This window comes from Falco biarmicus, chromosome 13, assembly GCF_023638135.1.
Source record: "Falco biarmicus isolate bFalBia1 chromosome 13, bFalBia1.pri, whole genome shotgun sequence".
Classification (NCBI taxonomy): Eukaryota; Metazoa; Chordata; class Aves; order Falconiformes; family Falconidae; genus Falco; species Falco biarmicus.
In genome coordinates this window covers 9738629-9752707 of record NC_079300.1, presented here as the reverse complement: position 1 = coordinate 9752707, position 14079 = coordinate 9738629, and the positions used below count along the sequence as shown (strand labels likewise).

At 53.6% G+C, this 14079-nt stretch overlaps 1 long non-coding RNA gene across 6 annotated transcripts in view; it reads right to left on the bottom strand.

Annotated features, from left to right (window-relative positions):
* LOC130158302 (uncharacterized) overlaps positions 1-14079 on the bottom strand; it is a 267066-nt gene that overhangs the window by 38329 nt on the left and 214658 nt on the right. For all 6 annotated transcript variants that reach the window (XR_008825234.1, XR_008825233.1, XR_008825235.1 and 3 more), the window contains one exon: positions 9953-10234. This is a non-coding gene — a long non-coding RNA (uncharacterized LOC130158302). The remainder of the gene's footprint in view (positions 1-9952; positions 10235-14079) is intronic.

Below are 14079 nucleotides of genomic sequence, written 5' to 3'. Positions count from 1 at the left end.
TTTTTGTTGTGTTTTTTTTTTTTTTTAAAGTTGGTGTTGGCTTGGGCTGGGAGAAGCCATGGGGGGAGCGGAGCGGGAACGGCTTCCCCGCGGCCCCCCCCCCCCCCCCCCCCCTTTGCCAGTCCCCCTCGGGACGGAGGGTCCTCCCGGCTGCGCGGGGCCCTGCGTGTGCAGTGCCGGCCCAGCTCGGCCCCGCACGCCGGCAGCCGGCCGCCGCGGGCGGGGGTCCCCGCGGAAGCGCAGCCCGCGGGTGGGCCCGGCGCCGCGCCGCTCCCGCTGCCCGCCGCCGCCGGGGAGCCGCGTTCGCACCACACAGCGCGGGGAGCGGCTGCGCCCTTTTCCAGCCGTCCCCCGGGCCCTGCTCCGCCCCGGCCGCGGCACACAACGGAGCCCTTCCCTCCAGCCTCCGGCCCCGGGGGATGGGGGTGTCCAGTGCACACACGGGTCCCCTAGATGCCACCCTTGCCGAACACAAAGCGGGGCGGGGACCCCCTCGGGAGCTCTGCCCGCGGTGTAACGCTGCCCCGCGCCCATTGTGCGGGCGACGCGAGGGGAGCGCGGCCGGCCGCTACAAATAGGTAGTTTTGTTTCTCTTGTTGTCACTACACGGGCCGCACAAAGCCCCGGCTAAGTTTACTTCCACTCTCTTGTTGGGACCTTTGTTGCTAAAACGCACTTGGCGACAAAGGAAGGAGGGGAGGGAGGCCGCGGAGCGGGAGGGGGGAGCCGCTGGCCGGCCTCGCTCCACACGCACCGCCGCGCCCGCGGTGCCCGCTCCGCTGTGCGCCGCCCCCGCCCCGCCGGGGCCGCTCCGCCTGGCGGTGCCATCGCCCTCCCCCGACCCGCCCGAGGGGGTGAGGGGCGGCGGGGCAGCGCCACGCAGGGGGCCGGGGCGCGGGCGGGCTCGGCGGGCGCGGAGCGGCGCGGAGCGGGCGGGGGGGCCGGGGCAGAGCCCGGGCTCAGCCGCGGCACTGGGGCGCCCCCTGCCGGCCCGGTCGCGCCCCGGGCGGGGAGGCACCTCCGGGAGCCGGGAGAGGGACGGGGAGCCGGGGCGGGGGGGAAGGGACCAAGCAATTACACCCAATCTAAATAATAATAATAAAACCCCGCCAACGAACAAGAACGCATCTTTTTTCCTGTGTGTGGATTATGCAAATAAATCCTATCGGGTTTAATGTGTTTAATTCGAAAATGTATATATAAGTCGTAGATAAGTGATAGGTTAAACCATCGAAAAATAGGTGCAAATTACGCGATGTGGGATATAAACGGATTCTGATTGTCCAGACACTCCTGAGGGCACGGCGGCTGTTTACTTTCTTATTGTTCTCCCTTTGGTCTGCAGTTGATAATGTTCTTTCTCCCCCCAAAAAAAACCCTTAGGGATAATCAACTTTTTTTAAAAAAACGGGGGGATGGGTGGGTGGCGGTGGTGCTTGTTCATCATAATACACTGAGAACCGAGGGCTGGTGGTGCAGAGGCAGGGTGCTATTTCTGCTCGAGCTGTAGCTGCAGAAGGTGCGTGGGGTGGCCCTGTGCACGCTGCAGGCCCTTCAGGGCCTGGCCCCTTCCTGACTGCCTCTATCGTGCGATATAAGGAATGGGAAATGCCTAGCGATTGTGCCATGGCGGGTATTTACAGAGCTATTTTAGTTTATGGCATCTATAATTAAAACTATTAATTATCTGGCATATATACATAACAATGCACCACAGAAAATAAGGGGAGGGCAATGGCTCTTTTGGGGCATTTCTGCCTTTCCTTTGGGTATGGAGGTGTGCTTGGTTGGGAGTGTGTAATACACACACATGCACGGCCGGGAGCAAAGGCAGACCGGGATGCTAGCTATAAAATAAAAAAAAGATTAAATAGTCCCTGATTTTCTGTATTAATGACAATAATACCACCACTCTCTGGAAGAATATAGCCACGTTGGAAGGAAGGCCTGCGGAGGGACGGTTTAATCTGAGTGGATTTAAAAAATCGTTGCCTTTGGCATAATTTATGGAAATGAAAAGTGCTTACATTAAACAAGTAGTCTGCAAATGTTCTCAGTGATGGGCTCTGCGGTACACGCGCTCTTATTTCCAGGTTATGAGTGTCTTAAAAAGAAAATGAATGTTAACTACTTGGATTTCATGTATTTATTGTTCTAATACTCGCCGATTTCTCTAAAAGCCCTAAGGATACAACCTATCGTGTTAACTGTATCGGAAAGAATATACACATTTTCATATTATTTTTTTTTTCCTGAACCTGCTAGTAACCAATCTAAAGCAAACTATTAAGCAGTCTTGTGGAGATGGGAGATTGCAGCTCCATTTTTTGTCCTTAGCTGCAAATAGAGGTTTAACTTGCAGTAATTAGGTGAGAACTAGCCAAGCATCTTACTATTATGATGCTTGTTAAAAACGCTTCTTTTCTGCATCTGCATTTGAGTGTGTTCCCCTCCACTCTTAATCTTCTTATGGAAATGAAGGCGAACGGCAGGGAACCTGCAGAGACTTAGAGAATGTCCTTGTTAACTGGAATTTCTCAGCATTGCTAATTAGCAGAGTTTGACGACCACCAGTATTGGGGAAAGCTCTGTTTAGCCACTCACAAACCCTTCCGAGGAAGAGCAGACTAATTTTATTTTGTAATTAAAATCTGAAAAGGGCCCTATTTGACAGTTAGGGCTATGAGAGTTTTATCTCCCTGTGAAATAATTACTGCCTTGATAACTCAATTTTCTGCAAAATGTCAACTGTGAGCTCCAAAAGTTTTAATTTCATTACGTTAAAAAAAGTGCGAAGACGAAAATGTACAAAGAAATTTCTCCTTCCCCCTCTGATGCTGTAGCAGCCCAGCGCTCAGGAGCCCAAGTTAGCCAGGGAAGTTTTGCCGCACTAACTCTACCCCAGTCTCTGGGGAATTTCAAATATCACATGGTGACTTTGAGGTAGTGTCCCGAGAAAAAGTTGGGTCAGATATTTCTGGAATGCCCTAGAATAAAAAACACACTTCGAGTGGGGACGGGCCCGGGGCAGGAGGGCAGGAGGAGCCCCGCTGCCCGACCCGCCAGGGCCGCCTTTCCCCAGCCTCCTGCACGCTCCCGAGGTGGGCAAAATGCGACATTTCTGCAGCCAAATAAATATCTCACACAGCGACGGACAAGACCCACCGACGACCGCCGGGCCCGGAAGGGAAGAGCTCACATGAACTTGAGAAGTTTGGAGGGGGCGAGGGAAGGCGGCGCGCCCGGCCCGCACCCCGCACCCCACCGGGGCTCCGCCGCTGCCCCGGCCCGGGCCACCCTCTCTGCGAGGCCCGAGGGCGGCTGTGAGGGGGTCTGCGGGGAACCGAAACGCTGGAGCAAGTGTAATCCACTCTGCTTACGTTTTGGATATTTTTTATTATTATTTAAAACGGTTTAATCTCCTTTTTGTCCCTGCCTGTCCAGCAAGTAGCCCGATTGTCGCTCTCAGAAGTGGCATTACATGTACAAACCAACGAGGGGGGCGAGTCACGACCGCTCCCGCCAGACCCCATTTCGCCCAGTAATTTCATTCAAGGGCTCTAAGGACCCTTGAAAGCCGGGGAATGCAGAGGGAGCTCCGCGTCCCTCCCGGCCTCCCCTTTCATCCTCCTTCTCCCTAATGAAACCGCAGGGCGAGCACACGTGCGGCCGGGCGGCCAGCGCACGGCCCGAGCCTGCTCCGAGCCGCGGGGCCCGGAGCGGCGGGGGACGGCGGGGGACGCGGGCGCAGCGCGCCCGGCCGCCGGTCTCTGCCCCAGCCTGGCCGCGGCGGCACCGCCGTGCCCTCCGAGCGGCCCCGCTGCCACCTCCCCTCCCGGCCACCGCCGCATGACTGAGCGCGCTGCTGCCGGGGGCTCGGGTGTTAAAAAACAAAACGCGGAGAGGTTAAGGAAAGAGAGGGAAGAAAACGAACAGGCTCTACTTTTCTCCAGTGCTACGAGCAGCGAAATTAAAAAAAAAATAATAAAAAAAAGCTTAGATCCTGGGACTAGTTTAACGGACACAATAAACAGCAGAAAACCCGACCCGCACACACCACCTCTCAAAGTCGCTTTCAAAAGGCTTCTCAATAAATGGAGAAGCCGATTGTCCAAACACGCTTCCAGGACTCTTCATAAATAGCCAACAGCCTTCTCAAACTCTCCACGATTTTTCCCCTGCATCTGAAATAACATTCCCCGGACCTCCTTCCCAGAGGAGAGTATAATTGAAGCCCGTACTTTTTCTTACATGACCTTAAAATAAATCAGAAAATCAAACACCAGTGGCGAGGGTAAACTCAGGAATTACTGCACAACATAACGGGGTGAAATTACAGTTGAATGTAGGCCCTTTAGCGGGAAGGCAGCTCCCTCGAGCAGGATCCTTTTTGGCAGTCTATTTAAAGTTATCTTTCCTTCCTAGTTTTATAAGAACAAATGAGTTTTCTTTTCCCATTGTAGATGAATGAACTCATGTATATTAAACACAAAACCCCTCCTGAAGAACGCTAACTGCTTTGCTTAAACCCACAAAAGCACAAAATTCCAGAATTGAAGGTTTCCAGTTCCTGAATAAGTCCCCTTAACTCGCTCAGGCTCGCAGGAGAGAGAGATTGGGGACATTTTCTGAAAGTCTTAATGCCTGGAAGGGGCTATCTCAAATAGAGATGTACTGTCTTTTGCTAAAGTTGAGGCTTCTATTTTATTTCCCTCTTTCCCCTTCACCATCTTTGTGTTGACTTAAGAAAATAATGGTCTAAAAAAGTGTCTGTTCATGGGATCACACGTGTCGCCCAAATCAAATGAAGTCCTCTTTGGCCCCAGCGCAGTTTTGATGGAATTATTCCGTCTCCTCCATTGAATTCACACCGTTTCCCAAAGAAACTCTGGCAGTTTCAATGGGAACGCCTGAGGCACAGCCTGGGGTGCTTCAAGGTTGCTTCTTTCCTCAGCGCACCTCAAACCCTGGCATCCCGAGGCATGGGTTGAAAAGTACATTACAAAAAAAAAAAAAAAAAAAAAAGCAGCCCTTTCCAATGATTCTCAGATCACTGACACGATCGCCCATAATGGAGCCAAGACGGTGACTTTTATCTCGCTGTTCCTCATAGTCCTTAATTTGGAGCTCATTGACAGGACAGACGGTAATGACACTTTCAGAACTGTTATGGTCTAGAGTGACAATCTCTCCATCTCGCCCATGGTTTATTGACACCATGGGCTCATTGTGTCAACTTAGGCTTGTGATTTCAGAATTCTTCAACGACGGGCTCGTTGGGGGGATTTTAATTCAAATTATAGACTAGCTGTCTATACTGTGAATTCATATTTAGACGGCGCTTAATCGGAGCAGAGAGACGGTGCTATAAATAATAACAACACTTCCCATGTGTCTATCCGCTGTCCTCCAACCAAAGACCTGAAAGAGCTTTTGCTGGAGGAAGCCCGGGTGCCCGGGGGGGAGGCGAGGGTGCCTCAGGCCGCGGGGGGACAGGCAGCGCCCCCGGGGCAGCAGAGGGAACCCGGGCTGCCTCCTCGCCACCCTCTGCCCAGGCTTGGCCCACGGACGCGTGTGCCAGCAGCGCGGGCAGGGGAAGCGGTTCAGGCACATAAAGATCTGGAGCACCTCTGGATTGGGTCAGGGGTGTGTGTGGGGTGTCGGGGGGGGTGGGGTGGGTGGTGTCACAGCCCTTTTACCCTGGAAATCACGAGTGAGCGCGGCTTCTCCCAGCACCCCGCGTGTCCCCGCGGAAGCCCTCCCGGTGGGGCCGGAGGAACGTGGGCGAAAGGCCCCGGGGTGCCCACCGGGCTGGGCGGGCTGCGGTGCGGGACGGGCAGGGGCAGAGCTGTGGCGGGGCAGGTGCTTAGGGCAGCAGGTGCCACGGAGGAGCTGAGGGAGAAGAAAAAAAAAAAGGTGACGAGGGAAATGCGCATCTGAAGTTGCTTTTCTGGTATGTTTCTTCCAGACTCCCCTTCCCTCGCCCGAGAGAGAGCTGTAGGAAATGTCGGCTTCCAAAACTTCCTTCCAAAAGACATAAATAAACTAAAAATGCATTTTTCCTCCAAGTAGAGATGAACGAGAAGGAGCACAGAGCTAACCCCCCCTCCCTTGCTGCCAGCTGTCTGCCAAGCCTGGGACCCGATCCCAGATTTACAGCATTTGCTCCCTTGAGTAACGTCCGCAGCACAAAACCCGGCAGCTGAGTTATGGACCGAGCCCAGGAAAACCGCATTTTGGTTAAACCGATCGCTCGGGACCCTTGATTTTATGTGCCAACTTCTGCCCTTAGGAGGGGGGAGTTTACGACCCCTTTACAGCCCCCCTCACGGCTGCTGTTTCTAAGGGGAGCACTAACAGCCCCTCTCCTAGAACCGGGTTAATCATTCACCTTTCAGCAGGAGTCACTAAATTTTTTGTAAAGTGCCTCCTGACGTTAAACCGTGTGTACCAACCGCTCTGTACTTTTTCCGTTTCCTGTGGTAATTGACATATAATATCTCTGTTTATAGCTAGCTTGACAGATCTATACAGATGTATATTTGTGCTTAATTTCAGAGTTATATATACTCAACGCATGCTAACTAAAGAAACAGTAAAGGAAATCTGGGAATTCCGTTGTGCAGGAAATCTGTGCGGGGCTCTTGCTATTATTTATAGAAAATGCTATGTCTTTATTTTGGGCGCTCTTACTACAGAATTGCCTTATTAAGAGTCTCAAGCGGAGATCAAACTGAGAGAATGGAGAAAGTATACTCAGCGCGACAAACACTAATCTTTCATAAAAATCTATTCGTATATAATTTCTAAAGTGAAAAGTTTATTGTGAGACCAACAACCATAGGATTCATTTAATAGAAAAACTGCGGAGTTATGACTTTCATCCAGGCTGTCCACAGGAGTTATAAAATAACCTCAATTTAGCAGAAATAATTTGGTTTCCATTAGTGTTTCTCTTCACACGCAAGACGCATAAACCGTGCTGGGTAGCAGCGCAACTCGCAAACACCACCATTAAATGCACTACACAGAGCTATGCAGATGCCTACAAAATAAGTAGCTAATTTATCTAAAAAGTTGGTGACAATGCAGCAGTTCACATATTTTGGCTAATCGTTTTATATCACCCAGGTTTCTTTTAAATCTGTCGTCTCCACAGTGAGGAAGAAAAAACCCACTCCAGGCATTCACTTTAGATAAAGCTTCTTCCTTTTCCAGGAATTGGGGGAGGGGGGGTGTTTATTTTGCTCCGTTTGGGTTTTTTTTGGGGGGGGGTGGGGGTGGAGGGAGGTGAGACAACTTTATTGCTTCGGGTTTAAACACATGCCATTTAGAAAATTTTTCTTTAATGAAAAGGAAACGTTCAACGCTGCTCACAAGTAACACCTGTCAACGCTGACTTATTTAAGACACCTTGGGAGGAAAACACAAGCACAATCTTCTGAAAGGCTGGCGTTTACTGACAGCACTGGAACACCGAAGTTAGGAACGAGGGGAAATTCATCCTTACTTTTGTGCCTCATGCTGCCAGTAAAGAAGTTGATCTTTTGAGGATGCCCCGCTGCCTGGCGAGCACAGCTCAAGCTGGCGGCGCGGTCCGCAGCAGCACCTCTGCTCTGCCTAGGCGTGGGAGAGCAACACAGAATGACATTTCTAGACAACGCAGGCTTTCGGAAAGCTCTGCTTAGAAACAAAGCTGTGACGTTTTAATTTAATTTTATTTTTTTTTTTTAACATTTGTTTATCCACAGAGCAAACAGCACAAGCTGAAGGCGGCTTCCCCTTCTGTGATTTCTGGGCTGGGCTATCTGCTCACCTTGCCTGTCCCTGCTTCACCGTGCTTACTTTAAAGCCCCCCCAGCGACTCCGAGCCACTTCCAGGCGCCGGCTTCCCCCTCGCCTTTAATCCCTTGCACGCGCTCGCGCTCTAATTGCGGGCGCAGCCTCGCCCGCGGGTTTCCCGCGGGCAGCAGGGAGCCCCGATGCGGCCGACAGGGGGCGCCGCCACCCGCGCTCGGCACCGCCTCCCGCCCGGCGCGGCCCCGGAAGAGGGGGAGAGCCCGGGGCTTAGCGGGGTCGAGTACAGATCTTTAGTCTTCGCGGATAAAAAGAGATTAAAGGCTAAATTCTTCTTCTTCTTTTTTTTTTTTTTTTTTTTTTTTTTATCAATTTTAGCCAACTACGAAAATGTAGAGCTTTTATCCTTTGATGTTTCCCAGAAAGAAACTGTTACATAGGTTGTGAAATTATATCGTTTCAGAGCCAGCGAACCAGCCGTGGAGTGGTAAAATAATTTAATTAAAAATAATAATAATATGAGGACCCGAGCTTCCGCAGAGGCACTTAAAAGCTGACACATGCCCCTCCGTCTCCCTTCTCCCTAGCGCTCCCGATGTTTCCTGACTGCCGTTTGATGAGAATAATTAAAAATAAAATAAACCCACGCTAAATAGGGGCTCGCATCCCTCGTTTGCGGCGCGTTGTCCTCACTCTGCCTCTACATGACCGGCCTCTGCCGCACAGCCCTGCCCTGGAGAGGCAGAATACCGCACAAAAGCAACCCACTGAAATCATAAATCAAATGTTGGTCTTTTACCATAGTAAGCGTAAATAAAATTGTAACCGGCTACCCACTTTCCCCCTACTACAAAAACTCTTCACCTGTATTTAAATAGCACGTCTTTAATTACAGCAGTTGGGGATGTATAAGGCTGAAATGAAATTAGCAGTCATTACCAGTCCTTTAACTCTGTGGTGCTTTTGATCAGCACTAAATTAGCTTTCCAGTCCTAACAAAGGCTCTATAGCAAGCAGTGGGCTGTAAATAAGACAGCTCGACCTGCCCTCAACACCTTTTCTCTTGTCAATCACAGCTCTATCATTCAGCCCAAGATTAACCTTTATCTACCAAATTCTTACCTAAAAAAAAAAAAAAAAAGAGGGGGGAAAAAAAGAGGAGGAAAATCCAACCTCAACTTTGCTAACTAACTAAAAAGAGCTTCCCTTTAAATAGCATTATAACGAGCCGAAACGTCAAAATCGATCTCTTCCCACACCAAACTGCCGTGCATCTGAAGGCAGCGTTAGACCGAGGCAGTTACATGTATTGATTTGTCCTCAACTTCTCCGGGCGCGGCCCCCCCGCGCAGCCAGAGCCCTGTCCGGCGATGCGTTGCGTCTCCCCTCCGGCGCAACCCCATTTTCAGCGTTCGGGGCCCGGGGAGCCCCGCCGGGGTGACACCCCCCTCCCCTGCCTCCTCTTCCGCGGGAGAGGGCTGGGGACCGGCGGCGCGGGCGGGGAGCGCCGCCACCTCGCTGGCAGGAGGCTGCAGGCTGCGCGCCGCGCCGCCGACAGGGGGCGCCAGAGAACAGCAGCCGCGGGCGCCGCGCCAGCGCTGCGCGCCCCTGCGCGCCCAGGTAACCCCCGCCCGGGCCGCCGCACCGCACCCCGCGCACAGCCCCGGCCGCCCCTGCGGAGCGCCCCCGCCGGAGGCACCTCCCGGCGAAGGAAACAGCCAGCGCATCGCTCGGAGCGGCGAGATGGCTTAATGCCTGCCGCCGAGCGGGGTGCGCGCTGCGCATCCGGGAGCTGCCCCCCCGCTCCTCGGCTCACCCCACGAGGGAACGCCAAAATAGCAGCCCCGTCCGGAACGCCTCGGAGCGGCGGGGGAGCAGCTCGGAGTTCCCCCGGGCCGTGCGCTCCGGGGGAGTGGGGCAGGCGGGCAGAGGCAGCCTGCGGACGGGGAGCGCTTCTTGCCCAGCGGTACGGTCGCGATCAGCTACCGCGCAATTTCAGCCGAGCCCAAACCCGGACACGAGTCCCCGAGGTTAACGCTGCGGAGCTCAGAGCGGCGGGTCGTAGGTGGGAGCTACATTTCCAGATCATTTTAAAGGTCACGGGGGAGGAGGGGGGAAAAACTGTGAATGTCAAAGTTGTGCTGCGGCTACTTACATGTCGGTGCCAGCGCAGGGTGGTGGCTAGTTAGCGGTTTGATTGGCAGCTTAAAGCGAAAGTCCGCGTGGACTCCTGAGCCCGGCTCAGCCCCGGGGGTCTGAGCACTTTTCACCGGACAGAGGCAGTTGAAGGAAGCTCGCACGTCCCCTTCTCCTCTCCTCTCCTCTCCTCCTCCATCCAGGACAGAGAATGAATCCATTTCGGTTTTTCTTCCCCCGGCTCTCCTTCCGTTTGCCTACACATCCTCCAAGTCCTAGCCCTGGCTTTTAACTGCAGTCCCTGGAACAAGAGGGGAAAAAATCGTTTATGGCTTAAAAAATCCAAATGGCTGATTTTTTCTGTGTGTGTTATAAGAATGCACCCACAACAACAAAAAAGTCACTTCTCTGTCCCCCACCGTACAGCAGAAGAATAATAAAAAAGCTTTATATTTTTGCAGTGGGTATTCAAAGATAATTTGATGCCATTGTTTCTGCTACAGATGGTTCTTTTTAATACAATAACACTGCTCTTTGTGCATACTACACACAATAAAAATCGAAAGCGTTCTCCTGAATAACCATTTTGTTCTCGCTTGTATACAGGCCAACAAAAGCTGCCGTGAGGTAATGGGTTCTGTTTATTGAAGCCATAGAATAGAGGTTTGATAAAGATTTTTGTATATAGGGGGAAAAAATTAAAATAAAGACCTCGCAAGGTCGAGCTGATCTCTGCGTATTTATTACCACTGAAATATTTTATCAATATATTTCTTTGAGTTGCAGCTGCAGGGATCCGTCCTCCCCTCCCCCCGCGCCCCATCCCTAATCAGCCCAAACATCTGTTTCTTTGCATTTGGGGAGATCTGTAGTCGCAGGCAGACCTAAAAATCCAGACTTGGAGAGCGAGCGGGGCAAATCAGCTCTGAGGCGAAGGCAGCGTGCGATGGAGAGGCGAGGCTGAGCAGCCCCGGCCGTGCGGTGCAGGCGCCTATCTTTGTGTGTGGTGTTCTGCGACCCGCTGCCCACGCACACGCACACACAAAGGCGCACCCCGGTGCTACCGGCCACCGGGATTAGCCCACGGCATTTCCAAGCGGGCGGGCACGCGGCGGGGCCGTGCGCTCCCGCACCCTCCGCAGCGCGCAACTCCCGCGCAGCGCCGCTGTTGTGCGGCACCGCCTCCCGCAAAGTTGCGGAGCGCCTCGAGCCGGCCCCGCAGAGCAGGCTCCTGCTCCGGCCCCTCCGCAGCGCCGGGGCCGAGCCCGCGGAGCGCACCGGACAGCAGCGACCGGCAGCCAGCGTGCACCGAGGGTGCTGCGGGCTCCAGTGGAGTTCCCGTGCGTTGCGAACTTTTTGCTAAGTCATGAATAAATTAGCACCGCCGAAAGGGGAAACACATATTAGAAGGCAACGCCAAGCCCCACAGCTGGTTTTGTCTTGGAAATTGTTTCACAGGTCAGGAATTCTGCGCCCGAAAGTCTCCCCGGTACCCACTTTTGGATCTGGTTACGGCTGCGGCAACTCGAAGAGAGCCCCAAAGCAAAAGAAAGTGCTTAGACAATAGGGCTCTGCGGGAAAGTTGTTAGTCAGTGACTGTGTTTGTCTACCTTTCTATAGGAATTAATGCCACAGTTCTCTGTGCCTCTGTAGCCTGGACTGACAGTAATCCACCTCTGTGACTTCTGCCCTTTGTGTTTTCACAAAACTCGGCTCACTTGTAGCGCGACAACAGCACGGAATAATGACTTTAACCTTCAAACATTCTTTAATTAGCTTTTTCAGCAAACTAAAAGATGCTCAAATGAGCCCTTTGACAAAAACTGACCTGCGCCTTCAAATTCTACTTTCACTTTTGGGTCTAAGTCGTTATTGGTTCACAATTCGTCTGAAGTCATCTAATAAGGGATTATTTAGGAACTATTACCCACACGCCAATTAAAGCCTCTCCGATGAAATTCGGTAGACAAAGATAAGCATCAAAACGGAAAATTAAACTATTTGCACATGGCTTGTTTTTCAACAACCCATTTTCCATCTCAGGATAAACATCTTCCCGCCAGCTCGCTCTGCCGGAGCGGGGCGGGGAGGGTGCGGGGAGCCTCTCCCGGGCGGCTTGGGGCGGCCGCGTCCCGGTCCCCGTCCCGGTCCCTGTCCCGGTCCCTGTCGGAGCGCCCGGCCGCAGCGCTCCCGGCCGGCCCCGCACGCCTCCGCACCGGGGGGCCGTGCCTCCCGTGCCTCTAGGGGCCGGGGTGGCTTTTCTTTCCAGGCTGAACGCCGAGAGAAGGCTCGCAGGGAAAGTGATAGAGCTCACCTCCACGCACATAGTTCAAGCAACCTGCTGTCATTTTGCCTTTACATACCGGGGGGGGGGGGGGGGGGGGGAAGTGGCATAAAAGATCCAAACGTGCCAAAGTTCCGGAAATCGTGCAAGAACTTTCCTGAACTGGGAAGACTCGGGAAGAAAGTACCGATTCTCCTGAAGAGGTATTTTATTTCTCTGAGCAGTGAAGGAAAGGTATTAGTAGAAATGCGCGTTTTGCTGCCTACGGTGGTTCTTTGGGTTATATGGGAACCAGTCTCTGAATAGTTTAATACCGACTTATCAAGGAAAGATGATCTTTTTTCTCTTTCCAGACAAAACATCCCGACGGCTCAAAAATTTTACGTGGTTCTTAACTGCTGTATAAAAATTTTGGAGTTTCCAGGCAAATTGCAGCAGCATCCTACGGCAAGCTGACAAAGAGATTCCAGGAATGCCACGCATCTAGGAGGGAACTACGAATCCCTCTCTTTAGCCTGAAGCACGAAATTGGCTTAAAGCTCATTTTGCAGATAACCAGAAACGAAATCATCAGTGCGTGGACCGGGTGGCTGCAACTTTCTAACGCTCAGCAGCAATATCTCAGACTTTCTGGAGGGGGTGGGTGGGGTGGTGGTGGAGAAAAGAAGAGTGTTGGAAGGGCTCTAAAAGAAACTCGCATCTCAACATGCATTTTTCGCCCTGGTCTGGGGAGGGCTGGGCTCCCACACGGGCATCGGTACCCTTAAGTCTCTGTGCCGAGACCGATCCCACGGGATGGGGAAATGAACGTCCTATATTTTGGCTTTCAGAATTCATTTTAGACTCGGAACAAAACCACCTGCACCCAGGTGCATAGATAAAATAACAGATCACTCCAAATCTGCGAAATATATCTGTATCTCTATGTTGCATATCCAAACAGAAACGATCAGCAAGGTGTCTGTCAGACGCGCTTTCCCGCAGAGGGGCTGAGCGCCAGGTGTCTGCCCCACAGCTGTGTCCAGGAAAAAAAGAATTTCTGGACTGTGGGGCTCCTGCCCAGGACAAACCACTGACCCTGCTTTAAAGGAGAGAGGAAGCGCCAGGCTGCTGCTGGCATTTCTCGCCCCCAGCCGATATTCCTGCCCTCGCTGCGTCCCCGCGGGCTCTAGATGCTCCGCCACCACCTCTGCCCGGCTCTAGCCGCCCCCGGACCCGCTCCCCGCCGCCCCGAGTTAATCTTCCCGGAGGAGTTCGGGCTAACCCGCAACGGGACACGTCGCGCTCCGCACGCTGGCCTGCTGGCAGGGGTTAAGGTGTAACACCGGCGGGGCGCACCGAGCCGCCGCCTTGCCCCGGCCACGCGGGACCGGAGGCGGACGGGGACGCGCAGGGCGGCTCGGGCGGCCCCGCTGCGCCCCGGTGAGCCCCGCGGCCTGGCTCCGCCGCGCCGCGCCCGGGGCTGCCGGGGGGGTCCGGCCCGGCCCGGCGGGCAGAGCGGTCCCGCAGCCCCCGCACCGCGCAGCCGGGAGAGGCTGCGGCTCCTACGTCCCTCTCCGCGGGGGCACGGGGCGGGCTCGCTCCCCGGCCGCCCCCCCGCTTTGCCTCTGGCGCTTTTTCCCGGGGGAAAGCGCCTCCCAAATGACCCTTTCCAGCAGTTCTCCCCTCGCGTTTCATTTTAACAGCGTTCGGGCTTTTCTAACCAAAAAGCTGCGCGTGAGAATCCCTGTGTGCCGCCGGCGTGCGGGCAGGGACAGAGCCCTCGGAAAGGGGGGACAGGCTCCCCACCACCCTGTGGCCTTGAAAAACGCTTGTGACACACCGAGAGCAGGGTTTTCTCGTTGCTCCCCCCACCCCTCCAT